The 16,989-nt window shown below is 50.8% G+C and overlaps 2 long non-coding RNA genes across 4 annotated transcripts in view; one reads left to right on the forward strand and one right to left on the reverse strand.

The window, feature by feature from the left end:
- Window positions 1–333, reverse strand: part of LOC144240126 (uncharacterized) — an 8,865-nt gene extending 8,532 nt beyond the window's left edge. For all 3 annotated transcript variants that reach the window (XR_013337603.1, XR_013337605.1, XR_013337604.1), the window contains exon 1: window positions 22–333. This is a non-coding gene — a long non-coding RNA (uncharacterized LOC144240126). The remainder of the gene's footprint in view (window positions 1–21) is intronic.
- Window positions 334–12,500: 12,167 nt separating this feature from the next.
- LOC144240127 (uncharacterized) overlaps window positions 12,501–16,989 on the forward strand; it is a 6,211-nt gene continuing 1,722 nt past the window's right edge. Inside the window, exons 1-2 of the long non-coding RNA XR_013337606.1 lie at window positions 12,501–12,592; window positions 16,856–16,938. This is a non-coding gene — a long non-coding RNA (uncharacterized LOC144240127). The remainder of the gene's footprint in view (window positions 12,593–16,855; window positions 16,939–16,989) is intronic.

The raw sequence follows: 16,989 nt of genomic DNA on the forward strand, positions 1-16,989 counted from the left end.
GGGGGGGGGGGCAGACATCACCTGTCTCCTTTACTCTTACTCCTCCTTGAGCTACGGGCCTCTCCGGCTCCCCGCCAAACGTCTGGAAAGACCACTCTTTCTCTACTGCTTTCATCGTTCGCCGCCACGTCTCCTTATCCAAGTGCTCAGCTCGGTGCCTGGCGCGCAGCGGGCCCCCGGCTCAAAGTTCGTTCGGCCGCTCTTGCAAACCGGCATCTCTTTCCTGGTTCTTCGGAAGGAACTTCTCCGTGGTCAGCAGCGGGGGGCCGCGGTCGGAGCCCCCGGGGGCTCGCGTCTGCGCCCCCACACCCTGACCTAGCCGCCACCTTAATGCGGCCCNACCTCCGCCCAAGTTCTGACCCCCCGGGAGGCTTCTCCGGGAGCGGACAGGTATTCCTGTTCCAGAGTTGGGGGTCCTCAGGGGGCGCCCAGGCCTGTTGATCAGGGTGGAAATTATGTCTCTGCAGGGGCTCTTCCTGCCAAACCTGGGTGTGTGTGTGTGTGTGTGTGTGTGTGTGTGTGTTGGGGGCGGGGGGAGGCTCAATGTGACCCTAGGGAGGACAGGGGAGCGTCTGCTGGACAGATGGCCTCCTGGCCTCGGATCAGCGTGTGTGAGGGGGAGGGGTCCGCACGACCTTAGGTATGCCTGTGCCTGAGAACCCCAGGATTATTGGAGCTGCTCAGGGATTTTTAACTTTTTCTTTTTTTGAGTAGGCCAGAGGTGCCATTAAAAGTCCTGGATTGGAATAAGTCCACAGGCCTGCCCAGGGAAGGGTGTCTGGCACCCAGGACTAGCCTAGAATGGGAGTGGCAGGAGGGGCATGGGACTTGGGGGTGAGGTGGGTACTGGGCCTGGCCCCCTGGCCTTCAGCTCCGTGTTCAGGAACTGCCGTGGGGTGCATCTGCTGGTGTGTACAGTGTGACTGAGCACAGGATGTGGACAGGCAGATGCCTGGCCTGGTGGGGGCTTGCTGGGATTTCATGGGTCTGTTTCCTCAGACTCACAGGTACATTACACAGTGAGAGAGGGGAGGAAGCTGGTGCGAGCACACATATTTTGACCATTTTCCCCAATGACCGTGGCTTTGAGTCACTCAGTAAATTTTTACTGAGCACTTATTACGTGCTGGGCACAGGACCAGGTGTTGGGAGAATGGTGGTAAAGCAGAAAGATATGTTTCAGCTTGAGCTCGGAGCCTCGTGGGAAAGCCCAATCATAAATGATCTTGAAATTTCATTCAGCACCAAGTGTTTGTCAGCAAACATGGGCCGGGCACTGTTGTAGATGCTTGAAGAAGGCAAGCAGAAAGAACTGCTCTTCTGGAGCTTTCATTCCGGGGCGGAGAGGGGAAAGGGGGAGGGAAGACAGGAAAATAAAGGATATAGTTTTTTTTTAAAAAATGTAGCCTGTTAAAAGGGGCTAAATGCTAAAGGACAAAAAGAAAACAGGGAAGGAGGATATGAGATGTTGGGTGGGGGTTGAATTTGCATTCAAGTGGCCTGGGAAGGCCTTCTAAGAAGGTAAGGTGTCTTTTGAATACAACTTTGAAGGAAGTGGTAAACTAATCATTTCAAACAGTGATGAGCACAAGGAAGGAAAGATGAAGAGAGTGGTAAGAGTAATGGGCCTTGATTTGATTTGGGGGCTTAGGGAAGGCTTCCCTGAGGAAGTGACGTCTGGGGTGAGACCCGAAGGAGGGTTAAGAGTTAACCATGTGTGGAGCTGCACAGAGCTTGGCAAGTTGGAGGAAGTGAAACAGGCCTGTGTGGCTGGAGGGGGAGAAGGGAGGTAAGTCTGTAGAGAGGTGAGTTAGATCACAGGGGGCCCTGGGGACAGAATGCCTGCCCCCTCTAACTTTGGTTTGTATCCTCAGTGAAATTAGGAACCTTTGAAGGGTTTCAAGTGATTGACATGATGACATTTACATTTTAAAAGGTCTCTGGCCTCTGTCTGAGGAATGGACTTTGAGATAAGCAGGCAAGGCGAGGCTTTCTGTGTTGAGGGCCTAACTATTTGATCTGCTTCAGAAAAGCGGAAAGCTTTTAGAGCAGTTTAGGGACGATCCTTTAACTCAGAGCCTACTTTGTGCAGCTTTTAGGAAGGGAAAGGAACACGAATTAGCATTTACGGAGCGCCTGCTAGACGGGAGAAACAATTTGGGAGACTTTTTTTTTTTTTAATTATTTCTAGGAGAGAGAGAGAGAGAGACAGCGTGAGCAGGGGAGGGTCAGAGAGAGAGGGAGTCACAGACTGAAACAGGCTCCAGGCTCTGAGCTGGCAGTCAGCACAGAGCCCGACGCGGGGCTCGAACCCACGAACCGCGAGATCATGACCTAAGCGAAAGTCGGACGCTTAACCGACTAAGCCACCCAGGCGCCCCATAATTTGGGAGACTTTGGCAAACATCATGTTTGACTCAATCTTCTCTGCAGTTTGAGAGGAAGGGCTTGTCCTGCCCCTTTTAACAGATACAAGGGCAGAAGGGATGGGAAACAAGCCCTGAGGGGTTAGATGACTTATCCAAAAAGCACATTTGTAACACAATCTGAATTCAAACCCAGGTCTTCCTGATCCCAGAGCCCGCTGGCCCTGGAACCAGACTACCGGTTGCTTCTGCCACTTGCTAAGGGAATGATTTTGAGTTTGATCTCTTATGTGCCTCAGTTTCCTCCTCGAAAAGGCCTCAAGCTCTACCCAGCTTAAATGCAGATAAAAGTAGCTACCTCACGGGACTGTTGTGTGTATCAAATTAACCAAGCCATAGTGCTTACCTCCAACGTTAGGTGCTATGATTACTTCAATCTTTAAAACTTCCATGCTGCCTCTTAAGCATATTGTGGTCATTTTGGATGAGATCAAATATATGGATAATTAGACTCTTTTTTCCCTCCCTTTTTCTCTAAATAATGCCAGTGTTCCATGTGATCAATCTTTCAACATTGATCTCCGGTTTCTCGTTCTTGACACGTGCTAGGACTTATGGATACAAAGTGAGTTTCTTCCCTTCAGAAGTTCAGCGTACCCAGGAGGAGGTCAGATATTGAAACAGTTGAGGTACAATGTACTTAACAAGTTCTCTAACCTAGAGAGCTGTTAAGAGCTGTAAGAACTAAATGCCTGGGGGAGTAGAGAAGGCTTCAGGGCGGAAGTGACTTTTGAAATGGGCTTCGGAGGAAGAATAGGAGTTTTATAGGCAAGTGAGACTGGCCAAAGGACATTCTAGGTAGAGAGAGCTATGTGTGAGAGCATGGAGCTGGGAGAGGCTTGGCTTGTTTGGGTAGGCTTGTTTTGGAGCTGTGAAAGGCGGGTCAAGTTTGGATTTTATCCTACAAGCTGTGGAGGGTATTAGATGAGTATTAGATACATCAGAGAATATTAGAAATATCAAATACACACCATGACGGGTGTTGGAGTTAGAGAGTGGAGACAGATGTCATCCTGGGGGTGGCTTTATTTTGGTGGGATCACTATGTTTCAGAATCTGCCTCTCAGTTGTGTAGACCCGAAATTCAGTTTTGTAAGGCACTTGGAGCTGATTGGATCCAGGCAGACTGACTCACTAACCAAACTTGGAAGAGACTGATGCATAAACTCAGGGTATTAACTGGCCATGAGAAATGAAACTGCAGAATGACAGATGTTCTGTCCTCTGGCCATCTCCCCCCACACCCCCCACTCCTGGCCAGGGCTGGGATATATTAACAAACTCTTGCTCCTCAATTCCTGTCTGTTTTTCTCAGGCCTCTGAAAACTCATCCCTTTTGTTAACATAACCTTTACTTAAAAGTTCTATACAGTGTGGCCAACCGTGATTATTCATTGATAGAATGGATGATTCTGTATCCTGTGGGTTGGATCATATGTTTGTGAATCTTCAGGAAGAGGAGGAATAACCTTTTTAGAAATAAAGTTCTGGAAAAGGGGGTTCCTCAGAATCGGTGTGCGGATTCTAAGTGGTGGGGCAGTTTTCAAGCCAGCGGGTGGGTATGGACAGATGCGTTGGAAATCGTTCTGGGGGCCAAGGCCTCTGAACTCTTGGAGGGAGGGGGTGGGGAGCTCCCGGTTGCACTGGAAGGAGAGATTGGTTTAGAATTTTCATCTTCCTTTCCCATCTTCATTTTCATTTTCATCTTGGAGGCGGAAAAGAAAGAGGTAGCAGCCGCCCTCTACTCAGCCTGGTCATGGTAAGCTTTCCTACTAGGCTGGAATCTTCGTGGGGTTTGGGCTTTGTCCGAACCCTTCCCTCTACTTGTGCCAAACTGGGATAAGTGGTGGATCTTCCAGAGTTTTGAATCTGTTTTTCTGCAGTGCAAAATAAAATCCAAATAGACCAACCTAGATTGTGGACTAATTATTTTAATTTTAAAACTCTAAAAACAATTATACAAGAACTTTCTTTTTTTTCTTTCATAGTTTATTGTCAAGTTGGTTTCCATATAACACCCAGTGCTCATCCCAACAAGTGCCCTCCTCCATGCCCTTCACCCCCCTCCCCTACACAAGAACTTTCATGTAGAAATTTTAGGGGATGCAGGTATACAAAGGAAATAGAACTAACTGATAAATCCTATAACCTAGAGCTACTGTTAACATTTCAATAATTTAGTGTTTGTATTAGATCTTAATCTCTAGCTCTGTCTTTCTGTGTAAGTTGGTTTCAACTTTTTCTTTTGCTACAAAAATAGGAACATCCTGAATAGGAGAGAATTCTGAGTGTTGACATCCATGAGGTGGGGCGATTGCATGAACACAGAAATCTGTGTCTGTTTCCATTTCTGGGCATCTGGTCCAGGGTTCTCCCCGTTCATGTTCTAGGGGTGTCAGATGTGAGATCCATTAGCTAATTAATTTTGAGAAATGTTTTAGGAGATGAGTATGTTACCTCAGCCAACTATTCACGTTTATTTGAAGTGGTGTGTGTGTGTGTGTGTGTGTGTGTGTATGTGTGTGTGTTGAGATTACACATATCTGATCCTTTTTATAACTCAAAGAAAAGTTAATGAACACTTTTCAAGTTTGGTGTCATCACAAAGTCATTCTTCAAACCCATCAGCACTCTTGGGCTCTCCCCTGTTCATTGTGTGACTTTGGGTAGGTCCTTTACCCTCTCCACCTTAGAATCTGAAGGTGTCGTATCAAGAAGTAATCATGGCCCCTTTTCTCTCACTAACATGTTCCAGGGGATGAGACGGCCCATGCTGTCTGTACTTGTGATTGATTGTGGAAAGATTGCCACAGTGTTGAGTGAGGAAGAGGAGTACGTCTCCTGAACAGTATAACTCCTGGCCTCCAATCAGTATGTGGGGGTGGGGAGGGGTCAGGTCCTATAACTTTGTCACCTCTGTTTGTGAGGGCTCTAGGTGATTGGAGGGCCCCATCCCTCCCAGAAGATGCTTTGAGAAGTCCAGAGGTGGCATTAAGGGCCTTGTGCACAACTAAATCTCCAGGCTTATCTGGAGAATCAAGACCTGCCACCCTCTAGTTTGCCTCAGAATGGACTCCCCTCCTGTCCACAGAGCAGAGTTCACTGTGAGATCTCCTTCCCTCTGAGTGGTGTGATCTGGTGCTTTTACTTTTGTTTATATTTTTGCCTGTCACTTGAATTTTCTATAGGTTTACGTATCATCTTTATAGAAACAAATAATCAGTGAGTCTGTTTTCATTTGGGAGATAAACGTTGAAGCCCTAAAGCAAGAACTCAAACTCCCCCGAGCCGTGTCCCTGTGGAAGAGGTGTGCTGTTGGAGCGGGCCATCACCCCCCCTCCCCCGGGCTCCCCTCAGGGCAGGTGCCCGTGTGAGAGGGGACAGTGCACTAGGCTAGAACCTCTGCCTTGGAGGGGCCCTGAGCCCTGAGAGCCAGGGCTGCACCATCTGGGAGGAGTGATTTGAGTGGGACTTGGCTGGGTGTTTTCTTTAGGAGTGCTTTTATTGTCTTATTTGTACTTTTTGGTTTTTTTGGAGGTGAAAGCAGAGTTTATTGAAGATAGAGAGAGCACAATTACCGGAGGGAGTGAGTGTCCAGGAGTTTCAGAAAGGAAAGAGGGAGTCTCCCCTTCAGGAATGCTTTTAAAGAAATCACTCCTCTGGGCGTGGCCCCCAGGCCTTCTTCCGTGGTCCACGGGCTCAGTCCCCAGTACGTCCACATGGAGGATGGTTGAGGCCTCGGTGTTACGACCTCGGGGGTCATGGACTGTAAAGAGAGGGGTTCCTGTGTGTAAGCCTCACATGCAGTCCTAGGATTTCCCTGTTTCTGGGGGGTGTGACGTGGGAGAGGGGTGGCTACTTCTTCCTCAGCTTCATCCAACCTTTGGGCATAGGAGCATCTTACTACACTGCCCTTGGCAAGCCGGAGTTGGAAATGAGCTGGCGGAGTGGGCTCTCGCTCCACCCGTGTTCCCCGGTTTGCGCCGCTTACAGCTCCTCCTCCTCCCTGCCAGTCCATCTGCTGAAGTTGAAGTTGTTCCTTAGCAAGCCAAAGAGCGGAGTGAGACCAGAGAGAGGTTCTGAAGGCAGGTGTCCATCGTAACCGCAGGCCTCTCAGGGTTATTCCGGGGCCTGAGAACATATCTGCAGCGGCGGTTTGGCATTTTCAGAGGCGAAGGGAGCCCAGGGGTGGGCAGTGAGCAGCTGTTCAGATTCTTCTGGGGCTTGGCCCCGCTGAGGCTCCCGTCTGCATGGGCAGGGGCTGCTCCGTGCCTCATTAGACAGACTCTGCCGACCTGAGCCAAACCGACTGAGGTTGTAAAAGCCGCTTCACTGTCTGAGACCCCATTAATCTTCAGGCCCTTAAAAATATTAGATGTGTGATTAATTCTACCATTATTCTTGATTAGAGTGTTTACTTGTATTTAAAATCCTGTGGAGCCTTTCTGCCGCTGGGCCATCATTGATCAGTAATCACCAGTTGCTTAAGGAAGGCCTACCCTGGGTCCAACCCAGAGCCGGGTGCTCTGTGGAACGTCAAAGAATCATGTGAGATGAACTTTGCCCTGAAGGAGTTCCCCCACTGAAAGCAATTAGACAACACTTTGCTTCCAGACCCCCTTTGTCTTAAGGGGGCCTTTCCTTCTGAGGGTGGTGGTTACTTTCACATGGGCCGCCCCTCTGAGAGGGCTGGGGTTACCTCTGGGGAGCACTCTCTGGTACCCGAGGTGGATTGGATGGCCCTTTGGGAGGAGGGAGGTGGTGGCAATGATGTAGTCTCATCTTTCATTTCTTCCCTTGCCTCCCTTCGCCGCTGCCTCTCCAAGCACCTGAACCCATTAGGAGAAGGGCGCCAGCTACCCACAAAGTACGCGCCCCGTGCCTGCCAGCCCGCCATTCCAGCTGCAGGCCTCTGAGTCTAAAGGCTTCGCGTTTCCACTTAGGCTCCCCTTTTAAAATACTTACACCCCCCTGGGAGAGGTCAGACTCTGAGCAGTTCATCACCAAATAGTAGCTTTAATTACCAGGAATTAATTAAGTCGACTGAGAGAAAGACTGGGACCCAGGCGGGCACTGGGGGGCAAGGGTGTCCAAAGAGACAGGTCCCACGTGGGAGGGCAGTGAGGGCAGCACGAGAAACCTCCACGCTCGCGAGCTGCTGCAGGCGGGTCCTGCCGACTCTGGGGTCACCCCGGGGTCCTGCTGCCTGGGCCACGGGTGCAGATGGGCACAGTCCTAGCCCTGGGCTGGGGACGGGGGGGCGGTGCTTTGAGGCAGACGTGGAATTTGGGCTGAGTCTTAATGGGTTGGGAAGGTCGTTTTTTCCTTCATTTAAAAAATGATACAACACTCACTGGAAAATTTTGGAAAATCAAGGAGAGAACAAATCTCTCATAATTTAATCTCTCATGATAGATGGCTGAAATGCAGAGGCAGAGGGGAGTGGTTCTTTTCCTGTGTCAGAGCGGTCTCTCCTCTCCCCAGGTCCCCCTGAAGCTTTCCGTCGAGGCGCGAGAGGCAGCCCTTGCCGTGGGCTCTCCGCTGTCCGCCGCCTCCCCCATCGCCTCTGGCTCCCTGCACTCTGGTTTGGGCTCCTTGCCCGCACCAGGCACTTTCCTGCTTCAGGGCCTTTCCACTTGCTCTTCCCTGTGCCCCAAACTCTTCAACCGCCTTTCCACCTGGCTTGCTCTCTCACTTGTTTCAGAATTGAAAATACGGTCACTCCAATCTCTGATTTCAATTGAGGAGCTCCTGTTGAGGAAGGTTATAGGACTACCTAATGTCACGAATCTGCTTGTCTGTGTGTCTCCATCCTGTGGAACGTCAGTACCTCGTGGGCAGGGACCTGGCACATAGTAAGTGTTCAGTTACTGTTATGAAATGAGTGCACATGCATGCACGAGCACAGTGTGTGTGTGTGTGTGTGTGTGTGTGTGTATGTTGGAAATGGAGTAGGGAAGGACAAGGTAGATGCTGGAGGGGAAAGAACAGGTGTGGATGGTGTGGAGGGCCGGGATGCTCTCTGCAGGGATGGACATTAGGGACGTGGTTCAGGGCAATCTGTCTTTGCAATCTTCTGTCTTACTGGCGTGTTGAAGGGGAAGGCAGTGACGTGGCACTCTGAGGCAGATGCAAAGCACCTGGTGAAATACAAAGTCAGTGGTCTCCGTCTAGGCCTAGGGTATGGAGGTTGTCAGAAGCCTGGCCTGAGGGCTGGAGCTGTGGTAGCCTAGAGGAAATCACATTAGGTTGTTGAGAAAAGGGAGTGACCTGAGGAAAGTGGTGTTTGCAGAGGACTGGTCTTCGGGAGACGTGCAGGATGACCATTGGGAGAGTCTGAGGGGGTGAGGAAAGAGGCGACAAGGGTAAGGATGTGGAGTGGATGACCTCAGGGAGACTTGGCCATGGCAGGATGCACCCCAGCTCCTGTGTGGCTGCCTTGACGAGGACGTCCAGCACTCCTGACTTGGGAGAACTCAAAGTATTGTCTGTGGCTTCACGTGGGTTTCGGAAGCCAGTGGGGTGTGAGGAGGAGAGGGGAGAAAGCAAGGGTCCTCCTTAGGTTTATGAAATCGATGGGCCTGGTGGTGTGAGGTTGTCTCCTGCACCAGGCCTGGGCGCACAGGCCGTGACCCAGCACTGGAGCCCTTCCCTTCTTCCTGCGCTGCTGTCTGAGAGCGGCCGGCAGTGCTCCTGGCTTTTCTTCCGAAACTACACATACACCAGGGGAGTATCTGAAATCCATCTGTTTGATCACCTTCTTTCAAGTTCATTTTCTGTCTCCATAGTTTTATCTGTTTCTCAAAACAAATTGTCTTTGACTCACAAACCCATTTGGATTGAATTAATTGACTGGAAATACTTATTTCTAAATGGTTTCTGTTTCATTAGGCTTCTAGCCTGTTTTTAAAAAGGCTTTTGCCAAGATGAGATCAGTGGAGAAGTGATTTTGGTATCATCGGCTTCTTCTTTGTGATCTTTTGGTACAAGTTATGTTTTGAGTTTGGTGTTTCTGATGCGTTCATTCCTAGAATAAGCGTTTGAGTGCCTGGTATGTGCCAGCCACTATTTTAGGCACTGGGCATGTAAAAGGAAACACACAAAAATGTTACCTTCATGGGGCTCATATTCTAGTGTGTATAGGCTTATAGATAGCAAATAAAGATAAAGTATGAGAGAGGGTGAAAAGTCTTATGGAGAAAACAAAACAAGGGTGGAGGATAGGGAGGTTTGGGGTGTGGAGACAGATTTTCGGTTTTAAATATGAGGTCAGGGAAGTCTCACTGATAAAAAGACATTTGAGCAGAGATCTGCAGGGGTGAGAGAGGGGGCCATGCAGGTATCCGAGGGGAGAGCAAGCAGGGTGGAGGGAAACACAAGAGACAAAGTCCTTGAAGCCACAGAAAGCTTGGGGAGTTTCAGGAGCAGCAAGAAGGTCAGCGTGGCTGGGGACGGGGTGAGGTGGGGAGAGTATGGGAGAGGAGGCCTGAGTGGCCCCACTGGGCTTATAAATCCTGGTGGGTCCTGAATGAGATGGGAAGGCTGGGGTGGCTGTACGGAGCCATAGTGGACTCCTCCTTCTTTCTGGAAGGGCCACCCTGGCTGCCAGTGTGGAAGCCGTGGGGCTTCCGCAGTGGCTCTTGGCTAAGAGTGGGTGTTGGGTCTGAATCATCTGGAAGCCTCTCTTGGGCAGCTTCTAGTCCATCCAGGACTCTGGGGTCAGCTGGAGCGCGTGTGCCATTTCTAGGACGCATCTGATGCCGACGCCATTGTTCTCTAACCACCAGGTAACTGTCACAGCTTCAGATTCCTGGGCTCACTCCACTGCTATGTAGCAGGGAGGCCCAGAAGTCTGCTTGTCAGAGGCTTTTGGGTGATTTTGGAGGCCAGTGGTCCCGGAACCACACTTCGGTCCATAGACTGTGGTTCTCAGCCCCAGAAACATGTCACCCCGTGGTGGCTTTAAAAAATGCCTGGCCCCACCCCTAAGGCTTCTGATTTAGTTGGTCTGACATGGGCTTAGGCATTAGTATTGCTCCCAAGGCCCTTCTAATGCACACCCAGGCCTAGAACCACTCCTTAAAGGATATTTAAATAAGCCTTGTCCCTGGTACTTTTGGGGGCATTTGAATGGCTAGCTGTGAGTAGGAGACTTCAGCCACCCTGGCACAACAGGGCTGGTCACCTTGCCGGGCACAACAAGCATCTTTCACAGTAATAAAAACTCTTCAAGTTTATGTGCTCTGTCTCATTTGATCACTTTTCCTCTTTGGGCCTTGGTTTCCTTGCTTGTAGAGTCAGTGGCTTAAATTTCATGGTTTTCTAGAGTCTCGTTGGCTCTGAGAGTTCGTAACCTTTCTGGTGTTGGACAAGCCTCTAATCAGAGCAGTGGGCTAGGACAGCGCTCCCTGGTCTCGGTCTTACAAACCCTCAGGCGCGCCATGATTATAGCGAGGGCCGTAGCGAGGGTCTTGATAGCAAATTGAAGGGAGCCGCATGCCACCTCTGGGGGCGCCCTGGGGAGACGAGGGTGCTGGAAAATTTAAATGTGAAATCTGACCTCTCAGTTGAGAGTTCCCAGTGGAAGGGCAGCTTGGTCCCGGGGGCGGACGGGAGCCTGAGCGTCGGCTGGTCTCCGCCGCTCACTGGCGAGTTTCTTGTGAAGTGAGAATCGTGTTTTATAAACGGCGAAGCTTCGGTAACTCCCAGGGTGGTAAGGTGCCCGGGAGGAAGCAGGCAGCCTGGGTCGGTGAAGCCTGCTGCTCGGGGCGGCCAGCCTCTCTCTGCAGCCAAGTGCGTTACTGGCTCCAAGAGACGGTTTGAATAGCCTGACAGAGCCCAGCGGCTGCAGGAGCCGAGGCTGACGTTGACTGGAGCTACCTTCCGTAGGACACCTTGTATCCAACACCCACCTACCTGGTGCCCTGGCCTCTGACCTTTGTCCTCAGCGGGGTAGCCCGGCGTCTGCTTCTCAGTTGATGTTTTGAAATGTGATGTTCCAATAGGAAAAAGAGAAAGTTCAGGGGGGAAAAAAGTTTTTGTCTCCCTTCTGTAGAATTGGGACAGTGAGCTTCTCTCCCTTCCCTTCTAAATTTTCCCCTTAATATTGTCCATATCTGTCTTTAGGATCCAGGTAAATGCTAGCCTCTCAAGGTTAAGACGAAAGTGAAGTCAAGGGAGGGAATGCAGAACTAAGCAAGTGCGTGAGCCGAATTTGAAACGTGACTTTTTATTCCGTCATTTGTGGGCTCACAGAGCGGGTGGGCCCGTAACCAGTTTCTCCACACCGGCCCGATTAAACACACATCTCAGGGTGCTGTGGCCGGGCGTGAAGTCATCTCTAAAGTTCTGAGGTGTTTCTGATGCTCAATGACAGTGAAGATCACCTAGTTTTTTAAAAAAATGGGTTCTGCCAGCTTTACGATACCTTCTCCCATTCCCTGCCCCCGCTCGGTGCTTGTGCTTCCCTGCTTCTCCCCACCTGTGGCCTTCCCCGGCGGGTCTGCTGCGGTCCCTCCGTCCACACCCCCGCCCTCTCCGTCCAGCGGGCCTCCTGAGCTGTGTGGAGGCGTAGCCTTCCCTGGTCTCTGTCCCCTGTGTGTGCTCCCAGCAGCCTGACACGGAGGGATTCAGCAGTCTGCTGGGGCACTCTGACCTTGGTGGCAGAGTCCTTGACAAACACACGCACTGGCTGTGTTTAAGGCAGTGTTGTAAGAACTTTACAAATATTAACTCACTGAGTCCCTGCAACCACCGCATTTTACACTGGGACCCAGATGTGAGGAAACCTCCGTAGGGTCAAATGGCTAGTGAGCAGCAGAGCTGAGGTTTGAACCCAGGTAGAGTCTGTGCTCTGAACCTCCACACCACGACGGGGGAGGGCAGACGGTCCAGAGCCCGCAAAAGTCTGCTCTTTGAGTACGGGGCTTTGAGTTTATGTTTGGAGAGTTTTCTCAGGGTCTGACCTAGACTTTTATTACTGCGATTCGCACCTTAACTTACTTAGACATTTACTGTTAGGCCTATTAAAAAATATCTTTTTTTTTTCTTTCCTTAGGTGGTGTTTGGAAACTAGACCATGAGCCTAGGTAGATGAGACTCCTTTCTCCGCAGCTCCGCCCCCCCAGCAGCGCTCACCACGCCCCTGTCTTGAGAGCCTCTCTGAGGTATGATGAGGCTGACCTGAGCCGGGCTTGAAGAGACCCAAGGGATGTCTTTATGTTCCTTGCTGTTTGTTTGTTTGTTTGTTTGTTTTTAAATTGTGGCCAAATACACATGACAAAATTGAGCATTTTAACCATTTTTCAGTGTACTGTTAAGTGGCCTCGAGTACATTCACAACGGTACAATCATCACCCCGTTCCGGCGTCGTTCCTCGTCCCGGACTGAAGCCCTGTGGCCGTTCCACACTAACCCCCCGCCCTCTCTCCCCTGGGCCCCGGGCAACCACTGCTGTACTTCTGTCTCCGTGACCTTGACTACTCGAGGTACCTGGATTCCTAGGTAGAATCCCACGCTATTTGTCCTTTTAGCACGATGCCCTCAAGGTTGACCCGTGCTGTAGAATGCGTCAGAACTTTATGCCTTTTTGAGGCTGAATAGTATTCCAGTGTCTAGTTATGTCACATTTTGTTTATCCATTCATCTATTGGTGGACACTTGGGTTGCTTTCATTTTTTGGTTATCATGAATAATGCCGCTATGAACATGGGTATGAAAATTACTTCTTGAGACCCTGCGTTCAGTTCTTTCGGACACATACCCAGAGTGGAGTTGCTAGATCCCATGGTAATTCTATGTTTGATTTTCATTAGGAACCGCCACGCTTTTCCTAAGTGGCTGTACCGTTTTGTATTCCTTCCAGCAGTGCGCAAGGGTTCTCATTTCTCCACGCCCTCACCAACACTTTGTTGCTATCTCTGCTGCTAAACAATAGCCATGCTAAGGGGTGTGCCATCGGGGCTTGTCTACTTGGACTCACAGGGTCCATTAAGCAAGGGTCCGGTCCTGAGTGTGCTGGAGTAGACACACAGTGCAGAGAAAACAGCGGGCTGAGCCTCCACGTCCTCCTTGCCCGCATCCGGTAGTTACTAATCTGTGGCGAATCTTGTTTCATTCACAAACACCCTCCCTGTCCTTTCCCCCCCGCTCTGTCACTTTGCGACAAATCTCAGATATCACAACATTTTATCTGTAAATATTTTATTATGTGTCTTAAAAAGACAAGGAATTTTTATACTCTGTTTTGTCTGATGGTAGGAGGGCACACAGGGGTGTTTCTTTAGATACTTCACTCCCCGCCATCCCCTTGGAGCATCAGGGGCACGAATAGCGGGCACACGCGTGGACACCCGGATGTCGGATCTGTTGCCAGGCTGCCTTGTTGGTAAAAAGCTGCCTTGGCTGGTGCCTCTCTCTCCTGAAGGCGGCTACTGCCCTGGGGTCCGAGGAGCCCTGGTGAAAGTGCCCATCCAGTCTCTGCTGAGAGAGGAAGGAGAGAGGAGGGAGGAAGGTGTGTGTGTGTGTGTGTGTGTGTGTGTGTGTGTGTGTGTGTGTGTGTGTGTGAGAGAGAGAGACAGAGAGACAGAGAGAGACAGAGAGAGACAGAGATAAGGGAACCACAGAGATACCCCAAGAGTAAGAGCATGTTCCGTGCTCCCACCTCCTCACCCTTGCCCCCCGAAACCCTTTTGGTTTTGGAATCTTGGGGACTGCAGTTTGCTTGTGCTAGATGAGCCCCGTGATACACACAGAGCCCCCAAACACGAGGGTACCAGAAATGAGGAAGAGGTAATCCTGCGGAAGGGAGGCTTTCTCTTTGCCGGGGCCCTTTGTTCAGGGACCGGAGGCTTGGCTCCCAGCAGGTCTGAGGCTGCCTGCCTTTTGGGCATCCCTACTACTGGGAGACGATGTTTTACAAAGCTCAGTGGGAGGGACTCCTGGAGGAGGCGGCGTGAACGAGGAGAGTCCTGTGCCTCTTGCTTCTCAGGCTCTGTTCTGTTCCTTTCTGGCAAAATGCTGTGCCCAGTTAGCGCTGGGCTCTGTTTCCAAGTACGGAAAGGGCAAGGGTGCAGGTTACAGAGTATCCGTTTTTGTCTCCGTTCTCTGCTCTGCTTTGACTTTGTCTCTACCTAGTTTCCATTTGTGTCTTCTCACTTAGCTGACCGGTGCTGCCTAATCCCAACCCCCTCCAGTTTTACCCCCAACTTTCATCTTAAAAAAAAATTAACAGTCTTTTTGAGATAAGATTCACATGCCATGCAATTCACCCATTTAAAGCACAGAACTGAGTGATTTTAGTATATTCATAGAGTTGTGTCCCCTTTTCTGAGGACGTAAGCCTGCCCTGTGCCCTGCTCACAGGTAACTCTCTGCCCCTACTGATGTCACACGGTTCCCATCCTCAAGATGGATGACCTTATTGTGGGGACGCTGGCCACTAGACACCTCCCACCGATCCAGCATTTAACTGAATCAGCCATGTAGGAGCCCAGGATTCATGGCCAAGGGCTGCTTTGGGCAGACCCCTTCCCACTGGCAAGGCCCCATCACCACCCAAGGTCTCTCCGTTGATGGCAGAGTTTTAAAAAGTGAAGCACAAATAACGTTGCAAACTTGCCAACTGCTCAGGAACCCGAGGCTGTCCTTGAGCAACGTGTTCTGGCAGAGGAGCCTGTCAGGTCACTCCCCTTTTCTAATGGTGTGTCACCTTCCAGTAAACACACTGGGGCTTATAAAGAGACCATGAAGACATGAGCAATTCTGTAACGGGTCAGGTGGTGGGAAGGGCTTTGAAGAAAAACCAAGTAAAGAACAGAGACTGATAGTGTGACCATGAGGGTTGGGACTGGGATGTTATGCACACTGGTCATGGGAGGTTCCTGACAGAAGGACATTTGAGTAAAGACTGGTTGGAAGTGAGCAGTGAACCCCTTGAGATCTGAGGGGAAGGGCAGTCCAAGCAGAGGGAACAGTAGACTCAAAGGCTCTGAGCAGATGTGTGCCTGAGGAGCAGGGCGGAGGCCTGTGCGCCCCCGAGCCAACTGGGTGACAGAGACAGGCGTGGGGGACCGGGCACTTAGACCCTCCTGGCCACGGAGGCTGTGGTGATGCTCGGAGCTCTCTCTGTGTGAGATGGGACCATGTTGAAGGTCTCCTGAAGACAGGAGGAATGTGATTTGATGCCTTTTTGTTTGTTTGTTTATTTTTGAGAGAGAGAGAGAGAGAGAGAGAGAGACTATGTACGCCAGCAGAGGAGGGGCAGAGAGAGAGGGAGACGGAGGATCTGAAGCAGGCTTTCTACTGAGAGCAGTGAGCCTGATATGGGGCTCCAACTCATGAACTGTGAGATCTTGCTTCAGCCGAAGTCAGATGCTTAACCGGCTCACCCACCCAGGTGCCCCTGGTGGGTGTTTTTAGAGCAGCAGTCTGGCTGCTGTGTTGGGAATGAGCAGTGGAGGCGAGGGTGGCAGACTTCTGCAGGGACCCGGGACCCGGGACCCGGGGGACAGGTGGTGATGGCTGGAGGCGGTGGGAAATGGTTGATGTGGAGATGTTTTGAAGGAACACTTGATGGGATTTGCTCTTGGATTGGTTGTGGGGTCTGACGGTGAGGGGACTCACGGATGTCCAGTGTGGCCTAAGACACTGGAAATTGAGAGTTAGACTCTGGACATATTAAGTTTGAGATGCCCATCCAAGGAGAAACTCAAACCTCGAATTGAGGGGGTATCGGTGTAATAATTTAGTGAGTGCCTGTCGAGGGGCTTACGAGACAGCAGAAGAGGGAATATTGTACTGAATAACTGCCGCAGAAGGAAACATTGTGCCCAGAGAGGAGTGCGGGAAACAGAAGGAGCCCAGGGGGCTCACTGGGGTGACCCCGCTCAGAGAGAGTCCCTCTCCCTTCCTTGCCTGTGGGAAACAGTGTCCTTGATGGGCCTTCCGTGGCACCCCGGATACGTGGCTGCTGGGCTTTCCAGTGGGTCGTGTGTGGGGGACACTCAGGGGCAGGCTCTGGGCTTTCCCTTCGTGTCCTCAGAGCCAGGCAGGACTCCTGGCATTTGGTAAATGTTTGATGGGTGAGCTTCTCCTTCACTCCTCCCTCCCTTTCTTTCTTTTTTAATGCTTCTTTTTTTTTAAGATTTAATTTTTTAAGTTATCTGTACACCCAACATGGGGCTCAACTCACAACCCTGAGATTAAGAGTCGCCTGCTCCACGGAGCCAGCTGGGTGCCCCTGAACGTTTCCTTTTGGAGCTCAAGGTGTCCACTAACAGATGAAGAGGGTGGACTAGGCCAGTGCACTGGCGTCACCTGGGAGCCCTTACAGACCCGCAGGGATCCCTCTCAGACCTGCTGAATCACAGCCTCCTAGGAGGAGCCCGGGACTCTGTGTTAAAGTCACTCCCCATGTTGTTCTTTTGCAGCCAGTCCGGGAGCAATCTGCAGACGTGTGTTTGGAAGCCCCTGGACCGGACCGTTTCTGAGGCCCCTTCGGCTCTAACATCCTGTGAGCCCTGTTAGAATGTTTGTAATATACTTCTTTTCCTGGGAAAGGGGA

The sequence above is a fragment of the Crocuta crocuta genome, unplaced genomic scaffold (genome assembly GCF_008692635.1).
Source record: "Crocuta crocuta isolate KB4526 unplaced genomic scaffold, BGI_CrCroc_1.0 scaffold7, whole genome shotgun sequence".
In the NCBI taxonomy this organism is placed as follows: Eukaryota; Metazoa; Chordata; class Mammalia; order Carnivora; family Hyaenidae; genus Crocuta; species Crocuta crocuta.